Source organism: Stegodyphus dumicola, chromosome X2, assembly GCF_044657685.1.
Source record: "Stegodyphus dumicola isolate Sdum_Otavi_A_Nest chromosome X2, ASM4465768v1".
NCBI lineage: Eukaryota > Metazoa > Arthropoda > Arachnida > Araneae > Eresidae > Stegodyphus > Stegodyphus dumicola.
This window is the reverse complement of record NC_140781.1, coordinates 3,300,964-3,322,722: the sequence shown is the minus strand read 5'-3', so window position 1 is coordinate 3,322,722 and position 21,759 is coordinate 3,300,964. Positions and strand designations below refer to the sequence as shown.

Here is a 21,759-nt window from a genome sequence, read left to right as displayed (position 1 = left end):
TTTTCTAGGCAGACGCTTGGCAGCTCGTACCTTACCACCAGTAACGATTCCGGAGCTTCGATTGGCGCTGCAAGATCAATGGGCAGCAATGCCTCAACAACTCATTGACACCCTCATTCTCAACATGGGCAGACGCTGTGAAACCTGCCTAGCAGTCAGGGGAGATCATATCCCCTATTAAAGACCGGATGTTTCTTGCTGGACACCCATCACAGGGATGTTTCGGCCTTCAGTCGCATTGCGCTCCATGCTACTTTTTCAATAAAGCTTCTTTTTATCCCTCTGATTTCTCTTTTAGTAAGTGTTGCTTACATTACTCATGTCCTTACGTATTGAGGATCTTACGGTATTAAATGTGTTGATTTGGAAAGCTTTTGTACAAAGTTATATTGAAAAAACCGTCTCGTCCTTAATTTTTGCATACCAGTGTATTTGTGTGTGTCTCAATTTATGTACTACTTTGTTGTTACTACTGAGAATGCAAAAATCAACCTTACTACTCAACTGTTAGAAAAAACCTCTGTTTATATTATTGTATCTCTGTTGAACCTCTGTTATATCTCTGTTTATATTCATTATTTTTATTATTTTATAGTTTTCAGTTTCGATATATAGGCAGATTATTTATTTTTTTTCTTAAATCTATTCCTTTCTGTTTAAAGCTTTATTTTGAGGTTTAACACAAATATGAAACAATTTAAAGTGAACTATTTTAGATCTTTTATTTTGCAACTGCTGAAATCATATAGGTGGTTTCGGGTTTTATTTGGAACAATAATATTATATACTATTTAATTTTCTAATTACCGCCTTAATTTCTTTGATCTGTGTATAATATTTTAAGGCGCCCAGAATCCTCTAAAATGTCAGAATTAATATTTTCATAGTTAATCCCAATTATACATGCATTGGAAATGCATATACTGGAAATATATTCAATAGCATACACAGTAATTGTTGCTATGTTTATCAAGATGTCTTTCTTGAAAATATTCCGGCTTGCATCTTTTTCAAAGAACTGTTGTGATATTATACTACTTACTGCACATTATCATCTTCACCGATACTGTAAGATGGTCTAGTGTTCCCATAAATTTTGAAGAATATTGTGGTGTCTTCGTTCTGAAGTGTTGAGTCATTTAATTCACAGTGGTTGTCTTCTGATTATTTACTGTTGACATCAACAATCACGATTAAAACAAATATGAAATATCATACGCGGCACAATGCCGGATCTATACATCTTACCACATCATCGTTTAGTTCTAACTATATTCGCCCCCCCCGTCTCGGGAAAAGCCAACATTAGTTTATTCCTTTGAATACTTTGTATATAAAGGACATTATCATCATACTAGCTACTACTATAAATTTTATCTTACTAACTACCACAAGCTAAATGCAAATAGAAAAGAAAACAATTATCATCAAAGAATCATTCATATCTCTTTCCCAGTAGTTTTCACTGTGATACTTCTTACCTTGTTATCACGGCCTTTATGAAATTCCATCACCTTTCTCAGCTTCCACAGCTGTCGAGGTAGTTTGTCATCCCCTATCAAAACTACATCATTTATATTAAAATCAGTGGTTACATTTACAGGTTTGAAACAATTTGCACCTTTTAATTGGAGAAGATACTCTCTTTTCCATCGTCTCCAAAAATCATTTAAAACTTTCTCCCTATACAAATATCTTTTAATTAAAATTCTTTTGTTACTTGCAATATATTCGTTAACATGACCAGCCTGGTGCGGTAAGGATGTTTGTTAACCGTTTTCCAGTTAGGAAATGAGCAGGAGTGAGAGGGAATGGCTCTGATGGATCATTGTAAACGTAAGTAAGTGGTCTAGAATTTAGAACAGATTCTATTTCTGTCAAAATGGTTTGTAATTCTTCAAAGGAAACTAAAGCCTTTCCTATCACTTTTCTCAAAATACCTTTTGTCATCTTCACCATTCTCCCCCAGTATCCACCCTACCAAGCTGCTCTTTCGACAATAAAATTCTATCTTATTCCTTTGTGACAAAATAATTTTGTACAGATGGATCAACAATGTTTGCATATAACTTCTTTAGTTCTACATCTGAAGCTTTAAAAGTTTTGGCATTGTCAGAGTCTATAGTTCGGAAAACACCTCTTCTTGACACAAAGCGACGAAATGCTAAAAGGAAATGTTCGGTGCTTAGGCTAGAAAAAATTTCAAGATGAACTGCATGTGTGACTGCACAAATAAACAAACAAATGTAAACCTTGCCTCAATTTTTCGTAAACAATGGTCCAGCAAAATCAACAGCTACGATTTCAAAGGGATTCGCTTCATGAATTCTGTCCGCTGATAATGGAGCAATCACTTGAGTGCCCTTTTTAGCTTTAAATTTCCTGCAAACGAAACAGTTATTCAAGCACGATTTTACAACTTGTCTGCCTCGGATGATCCAATAATTTTCTCGAGTTTGAGTGAGTGTATCTGAAACACCAGCATGCAGCAAGTTCTCATGTTCTCATTTGATTAGCAATTCAGTGAATCTAGATTTTTTCGGTCCATCCATGGATAATCCATGGATGCTTTTCTTGAAACTGAAAGTCAGAATGTTGTAATCTACCACCAAGACATATAAATCCTTCTGCCGTCAGGATCGGGTTTAGACCATGTAATTTGGAATCGGAACTAAGTGATTCCTTTCGGGTTCATTTAATAAGATAATTTTCAAACTCACTACGCTGTATAAAACGAATCCAATAGTGCTCAGCACTTGCAAGTTCTTCAGCAGTTAGCGCTCCTTTACACCTTTCGGAATACCTCTTATAGTTATTAATAAACCGTAGGACGCATGCAGTGATTCGAAGAACCTTAGATAAGTCACTTTATCTGTGAAAATTCAACAAGCTATCGGTACGTTCAACCTATGTTGGTAAAGCAATGCAGTTCTTTTTTCTCTCTTTTTCCGCTTCAAATGCATCAATATTAGCATTCTGTATTTCTTCACTGTTTAGAACATCAACTTCTATTAGCCACAAGGGGCATCTCCACCTTGTTTCATTATTAATTAAAGATCGTGCACTTACTCCCCTAGTAAGTTTATCTGCAGGATTCAGCTTTCCGTTGCAAAAATTCCAATTCGATGGATTTGTCTTTTCTTTGATTTCCAACACTCTATTGCGGACGAATTGTTTCCAATCGTTCACAACACCTCTAATCCAATGCAGACATATTGTGGAATCTGTCCACATGAAAATGTCACTTTCTTTCAAAGAAGAAAACGTGGATCGTATATAATCAGACAATCGTGCGGAAATAAAGTTTCCTAGTAGTTCTAATCGTGCAAAGTCATTCTCTTCAGTGGAGCTAGACGACATTTTGAAATTACAAAACTTGTCGCACATTTGTCATGGTACCTAATCTTGAAATATGCGACGGCCCCATATGCTTTTGGGCTTGCATCAGAAAATATATGTACTTCCAAGCTGCTGAATGTCCAGCTCGTCAAAATATGGTCAAGGTATGACAAGCCTGTCAAGCTCGGTTACTTCATTTCACCACTCCTGGAACATAGATTCCAATTCTGCTGGAATATTTTCATCCCATTTTAAGCCTTTTTCCCAAAGAGTCTGCATTATCAATTTAATTCTAACACTGAATTGTGCAATTAAACCTACTGGAACAAACAACATGCCACATGCACTTAGAACTGTACGTTTTGTTGGTGTCACATAATTCAATTTTGTAAACTGATTCAGATCTATCTTCAAGGTGTCTTTATCATTGTCCCAAATTAATCCTAATACCTTTAACGGTATATCTGTTTGATTTGATGGCGTCCGACATTCCATTTGGGTTTCCTTCCATCTTTGATTAAGGATAGCTGAATTCGAAGACCATTGCCGTAAATTCATGTTTTCATGCCTCACTCAGTATAAATGTAGAGTCTCTTGCAAGAGATACTGCTTCTTCAACAGTTGATGCCCCACTTATTATGTCATCAACATAAAGTTCTTTCAAAATAGAACATGTTTCATTGTGTGAATTTTCATATTTCTTTAAACGAAGTCGTATAGTTGCGGTCAAAATAAAAGGACTACATTTCACACCAAAAGGAACACGTGTCATTCGTAAAATTCTTATATCACGACCATTGAAATCAAGTTCTGTCTCCCCCCATTTCTCCATAAAAACTACAAAAACTTTCGATTCTCCTCTACTATGCCAATCTCTAAAAATGCTCTCTGAATATCAGCACAAAATGCAATTGAGTGATAACGAAATCTTAAAATAATCCTGAGCAAATCTGGATTAAGGTTGGGACCACTATCTAAACAATCATTCAACGACTGTCCATTTCTAACTTTCGACGACACATCATACACAATCCTAACTTTCGTACTTTCCTTTGATTCGCGTACTTCAGTATGATAAGCATAAAATAATCAATTTTCCTATCACAATCTCCATGAAATGTAACTTGCTCAATAATACCATCCCTTAACTGCTCATTAATTATTTCTTTATAACGAAAGTACAGATGCGGATCATGCCTAAATTTATTATTTAAGCTTATCAAACAGCTTTCTGCAACTTCATACTTACTGTTCAATGTGTTACAACCCTCCTTCCATAATAATTTAATTTCATACCTCCCATTTTTAAACCTAGTATTTCTTTCAAACTTATCTATAGCATCTGCCTCTGATCGCAAAATTTCCTTTTCCTGATTTATTGCTATAGCCTCCAAATCCCATAAATTCCGATCTCTTTCAAAATCTGTTTGTTCCATCACAGAGATATGGGTTTGCACAATTCTTATCATACACATAATTGTTATGATTATCCGATCCCATTTCCTTACCTTGTATTACAAACTAAAACAAACTGTCCGTAATAACTAATCGTTTCCCTAATCTTACGTTTCTTTCATATAAAATTTACGAAATTTAATCTGAGCCGATCAACATGTGTATCTCCTGCGTATTTCCAATCTCGGCCAATTCTATTCCCTTACTTAGAGCCATGTTTCTAACCCACTTTGAAGGAACTTGTATGTGATCATGCATAATGGCAAAAATTACTACTGCTTCTATGCTGAGTTTTTTACTTGGGTTGATTCTATTCCGCAAATCAAGCTGAACTATATTATACTGCTGTTTAGGTTTACGCACGCTCCCAAACTCATATATTTCAAACGTTTCACATCTGGTAGCCTTCAATCCTAATGAGTCAGCAGTTTTCCTTCTTATAAACGTTCTATTACTCCCGCCGTCTATTAACACCCTCAAGATTTCGCTCTTTTTATTTGTTTTCACTATAACGTTGAATGTTTGTAATAAAACCGGGAACGACGCTCCTGCGCTCTCGGTTTTGTTTACAGATCCCCTTTTACTTCCTCTGAAGCAATGCAATGACTGTACCGTAGATAAATTATTGTTCGTTTCTTTACAATTTGATTCAATTAACCCAATGGTAATGGGATGGTGTCCACGTCCCCCGTCGCATATCACATACCATTTGATTCAGCTGCATTATTTGTCGGTTCAACCTTATCGCATGTTAAATAATTGTGAGGTATTTTACATATTTTGCAGAGCTGGTCCTTTTTCCAGCAAAATTTCGACGTATGTCTACGTTTCAGACAAATATAACATTGCCCCTGTGATTTTAACGAGTTTCTTTTTTCTGTTAATGGTAAAGGACATTCATATGTTTCATGAGATTTATCCAAACAAAAACTACATTTCATTCGCTACGGCTGTTAAAGCAGCTGCTGTTGGAATGCGAGCTTTTTAAATGTTTCGTTTTGAGTCTACATAATCTTTCTGATAATTTTGATTCGTTCATCTATTACTAAAAGGAATTTCATTTCGCTTAAAGTTTTTTGAATCTGATAATAAAGAAGACGCTTCTCTTATGTCTACCTCTTTTCTCAAAAACTCAACTAAGTGCTCTATATCAAAAGATTCACGCGATTCGCGTTGTCTATTGTAATACAAATTTAGCTCTTCTGGAATTTTCTGTAGTATTAACGGGCAAAGTAAACTACTATAAGTGCCTGCTGCAACACCTAAAGACTTTAATGATCGAATTTGAATATCAATCGTATCATACATTCTTCGCAATGCTGGAAATTTCGCGCATGTCTTAACGGAATCAATCAGCAACAGTTTATTCATGTGCGAGCTAATAATCAAATCTAGCCTTCCGAATCTTTCTTTTAACAACTTAATTGATGAATCATAATTTTCGTTTGTTAACGAAAATCCCGAAACTTCTGATAAGGCAGTACCTCCTAAAACTGTTTTCAGATACGAAAACTTCTCAACCTTACTTAAGGAATTGTTATTATGAATAGCTACTTCTTAGGAATTCCAGAAATCCAACCAAGAGCTACAATCCCCATAAAACTTCTCAATACTTAATTTCGGAAGCTTAACTACACTACTTTCGTTTCTTACTTCGCGTTGTTCCAACCTAACCTTTTCATTAACCCGAATATCATTTTGCGAAGCCCCGTTAAAAGCACTTTCTATATGCCTGTCCAGTTTCTTTTTCCATTGAATACCACGTTCCTGATATTCTTCACTCTCAGCAATTTTGTTTTCTAAATCATCTATACCGATTATCACTTCTATTTCACTATCTAAACCCTTAGGATTCTTTATCCTTTCAATCAACTGGTTTCTTTGATCATAAAGATCATCAAGGTTTTGTTCCTTTCTGTAATTTTCAATTAAAGGTTTATTTATTGCGTCTTCAATTTTGTCAAAAGATTACAAGAAAGCTGCCTAGTGCAGTTTCGTTTCTGCTTTAACCTTTCAACTCGTTTCACCATGTTTGCATAAACTACTTCTGTTTTCAAAACTAATTTTCAAATCAATTTACAACAACCAAATTTAATCAAATCACCACTATAAATTCAAAACTTCCTATCACATACAAAATCATAACACATCAAGAACTGAATCTAAAGGGACCTACCTTAATTCCATGGTCGTGAATCAGAAACTTTGAAGAAAGGTTCACATTCCATCAGAAGATTCGCAGTTATCCCAAATCACGTCCGGGGTTCACCAACAAATTGTGGTGTCTTCGTTCTGAAGTGATGAGTAATTTAATTCACAGTAGTTGTCTTTTGATTATTTACTATTAACCTTAACAATCATGATTAAAACAAATAGGAAATATCATACGCGGCACATCTATACATCTCACTACATCATGGTTTAGTTCTTTTCTAACTATATCCCCCCCTCGTCGCGGTAAAAGCCAACATCAGTTTATTCCTTTAGGGAATTTTAGTTGAAACAAATATGAAATAATATTTCATTTTCCGAAGCTCACTCACTATCGCAAGTCGGCGATAAAAACTTCCTTGAATGGTGCATTTTTTTGCACTACAACGTTTACTGTTGTAATATCTAACTAGAAATTCATTTTATAAACGTGATTATATTATTTTAATATAAACGTTATTTAAATATACTGTAGTAATAAAAAACGTACGATACATTTTATTTCTTGTATAATAGGATTAATTAATAGAAAGATGGAAAGAGTATCGAGAAAGTTTCTCATTTGAAAAATTTCCGATATAAATGTAACTTCCTGTAACTAGTCTACAACAGTACATGAGATTGAGGTTTCAGACTTCGAGCAAATTAACAAAATTGAATTTTTAGGCGGGTAAGGGGAAATTCTTCCTGACAGCTAATAATTTCAACCAAATTGCTAATAAACACAAATTCCATCTAATCGAATATCACAGAAAAAATTCTATATAAATGTCACACACATATATTTATATATTTGTGAATTCTGCCCTTTCGAAATGCAGCCTATTAATAGGAAATGTTCCGCACTTCTATAAATATAAATTTTTCAAATGTTGCAAAAAAGAACGCTAAGTATTAAAATAAAATGTTATTAAGAATACGAATTTGAAAACTAAATGAACATTGAAAATTATGCAGATACATACAGATTGTTTATAAATGATTTTCAAATTAAATAACACTAAAACTAGTATAAAAAATAAATTACATTTTCATGTATCGTCAAACTGAAGAAAATGTAGTTCAGTACACATGCAGCATTGGTAGTTCTAGTGTCAATAGCAGTTTAGAAATTGCTCGGCAATACTATTATTTGTATGGATTTCTCGGTTGTTTTTGTTTTTATTTATCCATTTTTTATGTTCAGAAAAAATTTCATCACGAGTTTGTGAGAAAGGCAGGAAAAAAATGCAGCAGCAGTAATCATATTAACGTCTGGAATTTCTTTGGTAGAATAACTGCAAAGGACATGGAAATTCATTATTTGCACACGGAAAACTTATATCATTCACTGAGAAAATCGATATTTTGTCTAAAGGCGACTCAGTTAATACTTGCCAAAAATGAAATAATGTGTAAACTGGTATTTCCTCAACACATTCCTAAGCGGGAAGCATTCTGCTCTTACAATGAAATCGAAACTAATACGAATCTTCTTATCGGAAACTTGATTGCCTTTGCAGAAGCATTTCGTGTTTCACTCCTGCGGACGGATAAAATCCATTCGCTGCAACCGTAACTCTTCGCTGACTATTTACTTAAGATATAACCTCATCGATCAGGTACATCTTAAACAAATAGTCAGCGGAATAGAACGTGTACGTTATTGGAAACGTATCTGTTTTTATTTGCGAAGCGACAAAATATCATGTTACAGGCTTTGAATCATTTCAAGAATTAATTTTATTTGATACATTTAAGCTTGAAAAACACTGAGGACTTAGACTATACATTCTGTAAAATAAAAAAAAGTTCTTTGTAGGAACCTGCACATTTCTCGACTAAGAAACTTTTTGTATTGATTACGTGTGACATTGTGTTCGGAAAGTATAATGTAGCAATGAAATTAGTAAAAAAATAATCTGGACTGCAAAAGGTTTTTTTTTCCGAGTCCGACAATAAAAATTACAGAAGATGAAGAGCGAGAATTCTTATTTTCTGCAGTTTTGAAGTCACAGTGAGGTTCAGTTTGTATTTTGAAGAGGAAAAAAACTGCAGTCTTCCATCCAAGACAGAAATAAGGTTTCGGTAGATCCAGAGCTCAGAAGCAAAAACGCTTGCCTCGGATGGGCTTAGTAAATAATGCCCATGATCGCTTCGCTGTCAAAAACATCCGACAGCTCTTTCTCTTTTAGCAAAAACTTGCCTAAACCCTCTTGAGTAATAAGAGAGGCCTTAAGGGCAAAGTTAACCCTAGCTGAGGTGAAATTTATTCTAGAGTCTTTAAAAAATGACATTTAAATTTAGGCACTTATGAGAAGCGGAATTGAGGAAGAAGTAAATTGCGCTACAAAGCTATCTGCATTTGAATAACGTTTAAGTGATATTTTTCTTGGGTAAGGTGGTGATTTTATTTCTTGGGTAAGGTGGGTAAGGTGGTGAAGAAATGAAATAAAAATAAAAAGGTATAGGAACATATATTCTTGAACGAATGCTTGACAGATGTTCAATTAAAAACTTAAAATTATAGCTGAATTCGGCTTTTATTATTGCATAAATATTTTATCATTGCACATGGAAAAGAATAAGCAATAATTACGATTGAGAAATGGTGATTAAAAACATCAGTTTCAATTTTCATTTTGTGGAATAGAAAAGTGTAGAAAGATTACCTAATACTAGCAATAAATATACATTACTGTAGTTCCTTCCAACCTCCATTTCTGTTAATTTAACGATTAATCATGTGTATGTAACTGTAAGGCATTTTCCCCTTTTTACCACGTACTTTCGTGCTGCGATTGAAAGCACTTCTGGGTAGAGTTAGAAAGTCTGGCCCTCAAATCTTGAGAAGGCAGTGTACGTGTCCTGCTACGAATTAAACCTAAAGACTCGACAGTGGTACCCGAACGAAAGTGTGGTAGACGATAATTCGTTACCTTTAGGACATTGCGATATAGTCCTTTGCCCAGATGAATTGTAAATTGGTGCGATATATGTTTTTGTGGTTTCTCGACGTGCTTCATAAATACCAGACAGCTCGTCTCAGAAAATGCCTTATAAAGGCATCTTTCCAAGGCAGGCAAATCTCTGAAGCATTGCCGTAGTTAAACACCAAGTAGAAAATAATGAGAAAAATAGGATTGTAATATTATTTTACAATGGACTATAAATTAATGAAGAGATGGGCATACGGAACTGAAATTTTTGAAATAGAAAAAAAAAAAAAAAAAAAAAAAAGAGTTCAGACAGCTAAAGAAAAGGCCAAATGCGAAAGATTTCGTGATCTTTTTTTATTCAATATGCTCATAATATCAAACATTTAAGGCACATAAACTACGACACTCTCAATATCACATGATTCAACAAGACTCAATAGATAGCTTTTTTAAAACACATTTCTGACATTTACGTTGCAGGAAGAGAGCACTTGTCGTTATATTACATTTTCGGTCAGTATTTTCACTCTGTTTGAATCACGTGATTTTAAAAGCTACGCCGTGCTTTTCCTGAGACTTTCATACTACAATTCAAACGTGTTTTAAATATCTCTCTGTATTTGCTCTGTTATAAAGGAAGAAAAATCTCTAAAATGTTTGAGTAATGTCTTTCCTTCCTTCAGTTGAAAAGAGAAGAATAGTTGTTAAATGCACCACATACGTAGTTTCTAAAATGCTTCTTGGAAATGCAACGAGTTATAAAACTCATATTAATTTTTTTTCAGAGAAAATGAAATTACATGAATGAAAAGCCAACTGTCAACATCGATGGACCTCCTTACTCATTCTTAAAAGAATGCCTAATTTAAAGACATCCAAAATGCGTTATCTACAGTTAAATGTTAGCTTCCATAGCTAGACTGCTAGACTTATCAAAATATTAATAGGTATCGTATTGAGCTTAAAATAACTTCCTTCTAAAGTTGTAAAAACTCAGACATAACATTTGGCTAGTCATTTAACAATACTTTTTCATCTTCACTTTTAAAAATCATTCAAGTAACTGATAAGATCCTTCAGTTCTCGTTCCGAAATTCTTCCGCATGAAAAAATTCTTTACACATTTCGCCATTTCATTAGGCTTAACCTCTGAAAAAGTAATTAAATAGAAATATCGATTTTAACATCCCTGTGGGATATCTAACAGGATAATTTTTCTTGTATTTTATGTATTAGCTTTTAGTCATTAAGATACCTCCATTCGAAGGATATTCCAAGCCAAGAGAATTTGCCTGATTTTTACCGATTTAATTTTTTCTGCTTCCTCATCAGCAGAGCAATTTTTAAGTAATTCATGGTCTCTGGATTCAACGGTGTTTATGAAAAAATGCTTCTTTAATGATTTTTGTAACTTCCAGCTGGAAAGTTTTTACCTTTTCTAATTATCATTATCATTTTGATGTATAAATATACTTTAACATTTAAAGAAGATTTAGTAGCGTAATTTTATTAAAGCTCTTTCAGGCTCATTCATGAGTGGAATCGGTGGGAAGATTTAAAATATTTAATCATATTACTACTATATATATTACCTTCAGTAGAACATGTTAATTAAACGTAACAGGAACGAAGGAAAAATATTATGATGATAATATATTTAGATTAACGTCTTTTTGTTTGCATTAAATTATGTCTACTATTATAATTGTGAGAAAATTTTTTTCGAATTTAAATTAGAATTTAATATGGCTTTTATCTTACGCTCGTGCGGCAAGTTATTCGATGGGTAGAATAATGAAAATGAACACTCTTATATAGCTCTGAGTTAGAAGAGTTCTTTTATTTGACTGTTTTGCTGCCGTGTTTAAAAATGCAATATTTTATAAAATAGGGATATGAAAATGGTTATACTAAGCAAACAATCATTAAATAGTGAGTGATATCATATTTGAATATTAAATTATTAGTAAAAATAATTCAAAGAGGTTTAAGCTTTCGTGTCGCTAGCTTCGAGCTCTGGCGAGATGCGTATTTTCTTTCTTTAATAAAAAACATTGAGCAAAAGCAGCGAATTAAGAGGCTTTAACGAAGCTGAGTCAGAATATAGTACACAAGCAGGATCTGAGAGGGAAGAAACATTATGATAGAAATTGGGTCCTGCTACTATGCCTTTGATACTAGTTTGTGGCTACGAATTTTGAAACATCGCCTTTAAGATCTTTTACAGTATTTCTGAATGTTTTAGTAACATGTATAGAGGAAAATAAATGAGAGAGAAAATCAAATAATCACACGTAGATATATCTGTATATTTATGAGCAATGTAATTTTCAGAAATGACACATCATACGTAATATGCATTTCACGGAGTATAAAATTTAAATCTCCTTTAAATTTAGCAGTAAAACGCAAAGCAGGTCCGGCAGGTCTCATTAAGTATACTTTTGTATTTCACTTCTTTCTTATTCCGCCATGAAGACTTAAATCGTCGAATTCTTCCCTTAGCACTTTCCACATTATAGAAACAAAACTATAGTTATGAGCTACGCTTCATATCCGTACGAAACTAATATAACTACAAATGAGACTTACACTATTCCTGCTGTTAAAATATTGTTCATACACATGTTAAACTGTAAATAAAAGATATAGCGAGGGAAAACAAATGAAATTAACAGAGCAAAATAATCAGTAAATGCAGGAAATACCATAAAAAGAGAAAATTGCGCTGTATATACTAATAAGTTGCAAATAATTCCTTATGATAATAAAAAACTACTCATAGATATAAATAAACATTGAATAAGAAATCTGTAAAGAAGGAAAAAACAATGTATTATTATGTAGAACAACACAACTAATATAGAATCAAGAGAAATATATCATGCGCAACACTTATAAAATGTGTAAAGTAACAAAAGTTTGCTAAACCAAAGATAAAAGAATTTAAAATACTTGCAAAAAGAGGGCACGAACTTAAGAAAAATTGTCAAAAAAGCAGAAACAAATTGCAGAACTGGATTAATGTTAATATCTAATCTGACACGAAATGTGTGGAGGTCTTCAAATAATTTACTTATCACAAATTGTGTGCCATGTTTAAAAATAACTGTTGGATTAGCGTATTCTTAAAAGGGGTGGGGGAGAATAGCAGGCGTTATATGCTGAATATCGCGCGAATTCATTTCGAAAGGGAGTTTTCATGCAACGTCATATGATAGTCAAGTATAAAACATACTTCTGCAATAAAGGCGTAATGTAAAGACGTAATAGTTAAAAAATACAGATTTTTATTAATTTTGTGACGCAGGGTTTGTTCATAATCTGGAAAAATTTCAAGGCGGTATGCGGCCTATATTTTATAGTGAGGAAATTTAAAGCTATTAAAAACAAAGTTTGTGAAGAAATATTATCGGGAAAATGTTGGAATAAGCATCATTTAAAAGAATGATTTTCGTCTATACTGTACTGAAAGGACATAAGTTATGCAGCAACTTATTCGATCGTGAAGTGACGATACATTCAAAAACTTCAGATTGTAACATTTTAACATTAAAGAAAAACATTTTACTCAATTATGAAACATCGCTTGGAATTGCATATGAACCCATCACATAAATTTCAGCATCAAAATTTGTAGCTTTTGGTTTTTTACTGTTTCTGAATATTGATCTACGCTACATACATCTGCACACAAATACATAGGCATATGCATTCTTTCCTTTAGTACTATAAATTATTGAGTATATTATAAAAGCCCCTGGAAAACAATGAAACAGAATTTAGTCGTATAAGCAATGTGAAGTGCAAACTAATAGTAGAAATCTTCAAACTACTAACTTGTTTCTTTTCATTTATAATTTAAATCGATAGTTTGAAGAAACGAAATAATTTTCAACAGCGGCCTTTTTTATTTTTTATTTATTTATTTTTTTCAATATCCTTATTCTAAACTGCTAGTAACAAAATATTACATCTTCAATAATTTCCTTTCTCGTAGCCAAAATAATCTCTCCAAAAGAAGCAGTTTAAAGGAAATAATAAATATTCCTTCTTTGATTACTTCACTTCCCTTTTAAAATGAAGAGCGTAATTGTTGTCCAGATGGAACAACTAAATATGTTGTACGCAGTTAAACCAAATTCAAAAGTCAGAAAGACATATAATACTTTTCCACTTTCAAAAGAAGAACATTGCTGTAAAATATCTGAAGGGCATATTCATGTCAAATGAATCAAAAGTCTTTATAGCTATCATTCAAGAATACCTTATATTCAATACATTTCAGACAAATGAATAAATCAATCTAAAATACAAAGAATCGAAGACAGTTTTTTCTTTATTTCAGCGATTGTATCGACATTGTTATCGTTCGCATCAGTTAGTTTAATATGAACTTTGAAGTTAGAGAAATGTAATGGAAAAAATCGTATTTACGGCGAAAATGATGAGATTTGTATAGAGTGCATGTATTATGGACAGAATATTGTAAAAAAAGAAAATCATTGAATAAAGCTAAGGAATAACTGATTCGGCAACTGAAGAAATACAATCCTTCGTTTGAACACAGTAACAGAAAGAATATTATGACTTACGCAAAACATTCTGCATTTATTACGATATATTTGTCATATACTGTGCACAGCAACCCAAATGAAAAGTTATTGAGAAAGATATTTAGCAGACAAAAATGTAATAATGCATATGAAATTTCATCTTGATTACAAAATGTATTTTACTGCAAACGCGTGGTAGAAATGGAAACAATTTAATTCACATGTAGGTTTTGCGTGATTTATTTCGTGATTTTTTCTAATGGTATCTGAATTTGTACTAATATTTCAAAAACCGTTATTAAATATGAATTTTTAGTAATGTTTCAAAAACAGTTATTAAATATGAATCTGTAGTAATGTTTCAAAAAAGTTATTAAATATTAATTGCAATGCCTATATTTATAATAGCAGATGAACATATGTTTCTTTTATTCACTCTTTTACTACTGATAGTTACTATTTGTTACTATTACTACTGTTTGTTAATATATGTACTACTATTATGTAAGTACTTGCATAACTACTGTTTAGAAATACCATAGGTTTAGATTTGCTCGGTTTGAAGTACAGATTTATAAGTTAAGGATAGGCTATACAGTATTGTTAGAATACAAGGGCAAGCCTATTTAACACTGGGTAAATGGTTATCTCGCTAAGCTAGCGAGATATCGCCAAGCTGCTGACGGTTTTGGCGACTAGTTTTTGTTACCAAATATGGCGAGAAGTTGCCAAATGTCACCAAACTTGGTGACCATTTGGTGACATTTAGATCCGGTCTCTGTATAACTAACTATAATGGCTATTGTAAATGACTAACTGTAATTGAGGCTATAAGTAGCTGTAACCCTATGCTCTCATATGCATTTCGGTGATTTCGAGAAGTACTAGAGATTTTTAGCGCCTCGTGAAACTATACAAGACCATAGAAACGATCTGCTCTTAGTTGCTATCTCAGAGCTGAATTCGGAGTATTGCGATATCAGTATTAGTTTCGTTCTTTAGATGGCGTTGGTGTATTGGTGTATTTAATTACGGCAAAGCACACTAGGGCTATCTGCCTAAGGGACGGGATGCCTTCGTGGAGGACTTTCTAAGGGAAACTGGCTCGTATACACGTTACACATGGGGAAAACCACGAAAACACCCATGCAGCCAGCCCGTTCGCGGGATTCGAACCTCAGACCGAACTACCAGTGTTCAGCGACTTTACCGCTCGGCCGCTGGTGGGCTCGTTCTTTAGATGTGCTTTCCATTACGTTGTGTTTAACGTCTACAGTAGTTTGAATTGTAACTACTGATTGTATTCTGTGGTCCTCCGTCACCTGTGAAGAGCTGTAAGAATATTTTTGCGGAAAGTTCCAAAACTACGAAGTGGTGTTTTTTTTTTTTTTTTTTTTTGAAAATAAATTTTATCAAGCTATCATCGGTTCTGTGTGCAGTCAATCTATTACGAACCCGTACGCACGCAACAGTATCAATATTAAGTAAATGGCTCTCCAAAAGTTGCTTTAAGAATTAAAATATATATATGTATTTCAGCTATGTATTTCTGAGAACATGTTCTTTTGTAATAATAGTGTTTATTTATGCTCAAAAGTCAAATATTTATTCTTTGAAAGTAATAACAAACCACAAGAACTGTCTATAACTGGAAGCTTGTTAGTGAAAATGCTTTGCTGCTCATAAAAATAAGAATATATTCTTCTGCCAAGTTTTATCGACTATCTCAGACATGGACACTTTTTATTACTTCCGAAAGACGAGTCCAGTGATAAAGAGTGGTTTCTATTTAATGCATTAACTTTTTATTACCGCCAATTAGAGAGAAATGAATTTGGAACAAGATTTCCCCGTAACATAGATTAAGGTTTATATGTATAGGTATAAAAATTAGAGTAAAAGAAAAAACATATAAGAAATGTTGTTAAAAAGAATAAATCCATTATGACATGTAATATTTTATGCATGTAATTAAAATATATTTTAAATTATGTGATGAATAAAATGAAAAAATATGGGGCGTAAAATATTTTAGGAGGTACATAACTAACGTGAGTAAAATAATTTTGAAATGCGTAATAGAATGCATGGATTTTCATTTTACGATAACTTCGATCACCTCACTGAAGATAAAATATGTCACACTAAATGTGGGACACTGAGTGGAAGTTTGCAGTGAAGTTCAGATAACTCGTAATGTTGCTCTTTAGTACATTTCGCATCTTTGCAATTAAACAGTTAAAGTAAATGTCCATGCATTATTTTAGAACTTAATTTAAAATAATTTTAATATGAATTTTTAAAATTTCATTGCTGTTATTATTGAGATTTCGAATATATGTTTTCTTGGTCTCTTTAATAAATATAAAGCACTTTTAGTTAATATAAAGTCCATTTAAGCATTCTGAGTTTTCGATCGATATATGCACACAGGTATTCACTGAATGTGTAATGCCTTTTGTTTCTGAGTACTATTCCCAGATTATTTTCCAATAATTCAAAAAACGAACACTTAAATGCTGGAAAACAACGACGCGTAGGTTAAATGAAACTTGCTATAAGTAATCACTTTCGAAGTTTTATCTGCGTAGCGTTTCAAAAATTATTGATATAGGTGCAATATTATGGGAATAACTGTAAAGAGAATTGAAATGCATGCAACAAATCAAGGATTATTTAAATAAACTTTGAGATGGTAATGCTAACGCATGAAATTCATACGCCAGAATACACTGTTCGCGTTCCACGATAAAAATATTATTCCAGAAGCCTTATTAGAAGAAGGATTAAAGCTGCGTTAGAATGCTGTCCTGCTTATATCAGCTGTAGCTGAAATAACAAGTTTTGCATTTGAGAACGAATGTATTTCCGTATTGATGAGGATCTATCATATTTTCCAATGGAAATCCTGTAGAATGTGAAATTTTATGCGCTTTTTAAATATTAGTACTTTTTCTTCAACTTACCTCATTTACATGATATTACTCATTTTACAGTCTTGAATAGTTTAGCCCAGTTTTTAAAGCACATTTCAGTTTTACGCTAAAAAAAGGAATTATTTAATTTCAGTGAGTAGTTTCTTTTATTCGATAAAGGTATAGTGTTTGCAGTTTAGTAACACATTTAACTAGGAATTCAGTATAGATGCTTTATTAGGAATATGCATGACATATAACTACGCTCTCCAACTGCGGAATTTATATTCACCGGTAATACTTACTTCTCCCGTGAGAGGATAACAAACATAATGCACTGGTATTATCTATGATCTTTGATCCTCACCGTGCTAAACAAGCTACAATTATTTATCTTACTTATCTACTGTATCGGTCATGTCATAATAATCTATCTTGCCTTATGGTCCTCTCGTAAGTAATAATCTTATCCATACCCATTGTGGACGATACAATATATCATGATAAGCAACGCAGTTTTATAGATTTTCCCTTGGTACCTAGAGTAAGGTTAATCTTATGCGCAACACACGAAAGTGATGTATTGCATTTTTTACTCTAAACCCTAAATGCAATTTCTTTTTTTTTTTTTTTTGCTTTGGACGTACTACGTTTAATTATAAAAACTGTATAATTACAGAAACTGACGATTGTGAAACACGTGTTTAAAACTCTATATGCAATTTATAACTACGAAATATTTATTTTTGTACCTGTATCATATGTATCATTGTTTAGATCATTATACTTCATAAGGAAGCCATAATTTAACTATGGCTATATAGCTCAATTCAGAAGCAATCATATTCTTGTCTCAGAACCTTCACCTAAAAATTGATACTCCAATAAAAGAAAAAAAAAAGTACACGAAAAATTTAGTAACGTTTCAGACTAACACCTTTAAATAATTTAAATGTCCAAAATGACTTAAAAATCTCCTCTATACTTTCATTCGACATCAATATACTTATATCAGTTGGCAGAAAAAAGTGCTTTGCATAGTCCTGACGTGGAAGGTACCTTTCACGTCACTATCATCAGTGTAACGTGGATTAAGCAAGTGCTGCAGAGAAAATTCAGAGACCAAAGTTCGTGAATAGCGATAAGGAAGGAGAAGAAGTTAAAACCCACATTGCCCTTGATAGTAGTCTAGCAAACTTATATGTGCTTGATTGTCATGCAACAAAATATTTTTCTTCTGAGTTTACGACAGCGGGTTTCTTTATGCCTTATCGCAGTTTGGTGAAACATAGCATAATAAATACCTCTTATTGTTCTGTGGTATAGCATCATCATCAGTGCTGTTTCTCTTCTAAAGTAACAGTCCACATTTCAACGGGGACAAAGAAAAGTGCAGCTTCATTATAAATTGCAGATCATGTACATTTGCTAATGATATATCTTCTTTCATCAAGAAATCAATCATCTACCAAGCAGAGTTCAAACATATAATTTGGCAACCATAATGTTCTTGTGCTTTTCAGTTTGAATTTTTCGGCCATTTTGAAAAGCGACGTTTACCACAATTGTAAGTTTTACTAGTTCGTAATTTTTTCAGGTTCTTTTTCTTTTTCTTTTTTTTTTTTTTTTGTTATATCTACTCATCCAAACATTTTTTAAGAAATATTTAATTTTTTCTTAGCAAAAGGTTTTCTGAGTAAAATGATAACCTTTAAGTACTCGAAACATTCGTCTTATTACTTGTTTAAAAGACTTATAGTTTGGTACTAAATCACTCATTAGATTAATTCTTTACCTTCGTGGAGTTTTCTTAGTTGCATTTATATCACATGGAGCCAAATCAAGTGAATAAGAAGGGTGCCCCATCACAGTAATGTTTTTGCTGGTCAGAAACTGTTTGACAGATAGAGCCGTGTGAGCGGATGCACTGTCCTGGTGCAAACGCCATCCATCACTCCACAACTGTGGCCTTTTTTCCCTAATTTTTTCATGTAATCTTTTCAGTATTTCAATGTAGTAATATACACTATATATAGTACATTATTTGAAGAACAATTTAATAAAGTGAGTAAAATTTAGGGCTTTCAGTGCTTTCACCTTCGCTTTCTAAATATTTTAAATTTTTTTAATAGTTAAATACTTAATTTAATACTTAAATGTTAGGAAAAGTTTTGCTTTCGCTTCGAACAAAAGCGAATAAAATTAATTCATTTCGCATTCCACAAATGACCTTCTGAGTATATGCCCTAAATCTCAATTTCTTTGAGCTCTATTCAAGGCGTAGCTAATTTGATAAAAATTGTAAAGGACTGAATTGAAGTTTCTGAATTCATGCTCGCTTAATAATAAAACATTCATTATTTCTGCCACGATGTTTTCATCCGCGATGTGGTTTGCCCCAATGTTTTAGGCGGACACCTTCGTATTGGATATTTATTGGAAAGAAAAGGAATCAAGGTACAAAGTAAAAAGATCATTTTAGAATTATAATCAAGAAAACATCACTTAGTCAAGACATTTTGGGGAGCTGTCAAATTTCAAGACCAAACCTCAAACACTTGGAGAATTATTAATAGTATTTACCAAATCAAATTTTTTACAGAGACATTCTCTATCCTATTTAAAAGACATTGATGTTTTAAATAGACAAAGTTACTGCTAATTTTATTTACTAGAATGTTTACAAATAACAAGTTAGTTCGGTTAAACAGGAGCCTTCCTAAAGAAAATGACAATGTGTAACGTTATTTATTCTTCAAGCATTAAAGTCTTAGGCATGAGAATGTACGCAAGTGCAAAATTTTTAAGTGTTAAAGGAAATAAAATTCCCACTCTATTCGACTACACAGACCATTATTTGACTGCACTTTAGAAACTTATCTTATGTGTAACTAGTAAGCTTGTGCTTCTTTCTCTAGAGAAGATTGGCTTATCTTGTAGTAAGTGAAGCAAGATGTTGGTATCTCCTTTATCATTAGGAAGTCAGAGATTTGCCTCCGGCTGAGTTACATTTAGAAAGTTCTCAGTGACAAGTAATTACTTTATCAACTTCTCGGTTTAGAATCCATTTAAAATCTCTTTACATGATAGAGTGTTAGTTTTCTGGAAATTATTGGATTTAAATAAATCTCAGAAATTGTTTCTCATCTTGCTATCCCAAGTGTAGTTCATACAGAAGATAAATCTGAAAAACTCATCAATGCTTGGCACAGTAAATCGTTTAACTAATATGGATATCTCATGATAAGAATCCTGCTGTAGAATCCCAGCCTGATATCTCATAACAGCTTCACTGAAAAGCATCAGAGTACAGCTCCCGACTCTGCTCGGTTGTTCTCGGAAATCCACGTACTCTCGAAACTCTCCACGCTACAACTCGCGATGCACTCGACGACACACAGAGCACAGCTCACGACTCTTCGTTTCAGTCGTTCTCGGAGCTCAACACGCTCTCTCGACGATGTACTAACCGCGATACACTAAGAGACCCACTCGAGACCACTCGACGACCCACTCGGCACTCGCTTCCCGGCTGTCAACTCGATCGACTCTGTACGGACTGACTAACTCGAGACTAACTATCTCTCACTAGACGAAGCACTCTGACTCGCCCTCTCAACGAGGCACACTAACTGACTGCGGACCAGCAGGGTTTAGATAGCTTTCGGCTTGTGTTCGAGAACATTCTGGTAAGAATTCGTTCCAGAAGGTTCTCCATCCGTCCATGGCATATCGCCGATTTTGTCACCAAATGTGCGATTTTTCGCCAAATATGGCAACCCTGCCTTCCTTGGTAATTTATGGCAATCCTAAAACTGCTTTTCGGGGAAGCCATCTTACCGCGCCTGTACATTTCGTAACAATACTATCGTTAAATAGATATCACACAAACCAACGTCTTACGGTAAAGGCAAAAACGTACGTAGGATTTTAATTAAAGTGCTTAAATGTAATAAAATCAATATACTAGAAGAGTACAGGGTTAATTTTTTTCATTAATCATTATCTGAAATTATTATTTGCAATATTAAAATAAATATTTCAGTGCACTTTCATTTTTTATCTTCGGAGGTTTATATATTTTCAGGAGAAGTTTTAATAACACTTAAAAATAATAACTATATATCTATTTATTTCTGCTTTAAACAAGGAAAGAATTTAGCTAGCTGATGCTATTAAGTAGAAAGAATTCAGTAGTATTGTTATTTAGTGTTTTCTTATTATTTCTGTTGCATTACCATGAGTCCGATCACCTCTTTTTAAAACCTTTGTAACTCCTACGAAAAAACATTTCTTGGAATACAGTACACTAAGAAATACAGAACATAAATGAACTGAATTCTCAGTATCAAATTTATACTATTT

General features: G+C 33.2%; 1 protein-coding gene across 5 annotated transcripts in view; it reads left to right on the top strand.

Annotated features, from left to right (window-relative positions):
* LOC118200014 (neuroligin-4, Y-linked-like) overlaps positions 1-21,759 on the top strand; it is a 986,473-nt gene that overhangs the window by 404,002 nt on the left and 560,712 nt on the right. Inside the window, exon 1 of one of the 5 annotated variants that reach the window (XM_085809620.1) lies at positions 18,676-18,961. The exons of the other annotated variants lie outside the window; for them this stretch is intronic. The gene's annotated coding sequence lies outside the window, so the exon portion shown is untranslated. Of the gene's footprint in view, positions 1-18,675; positions 18,962-21,759 lie in introns of those variants that run through there. 5 annotated transcript variants of the gene reach the window in all.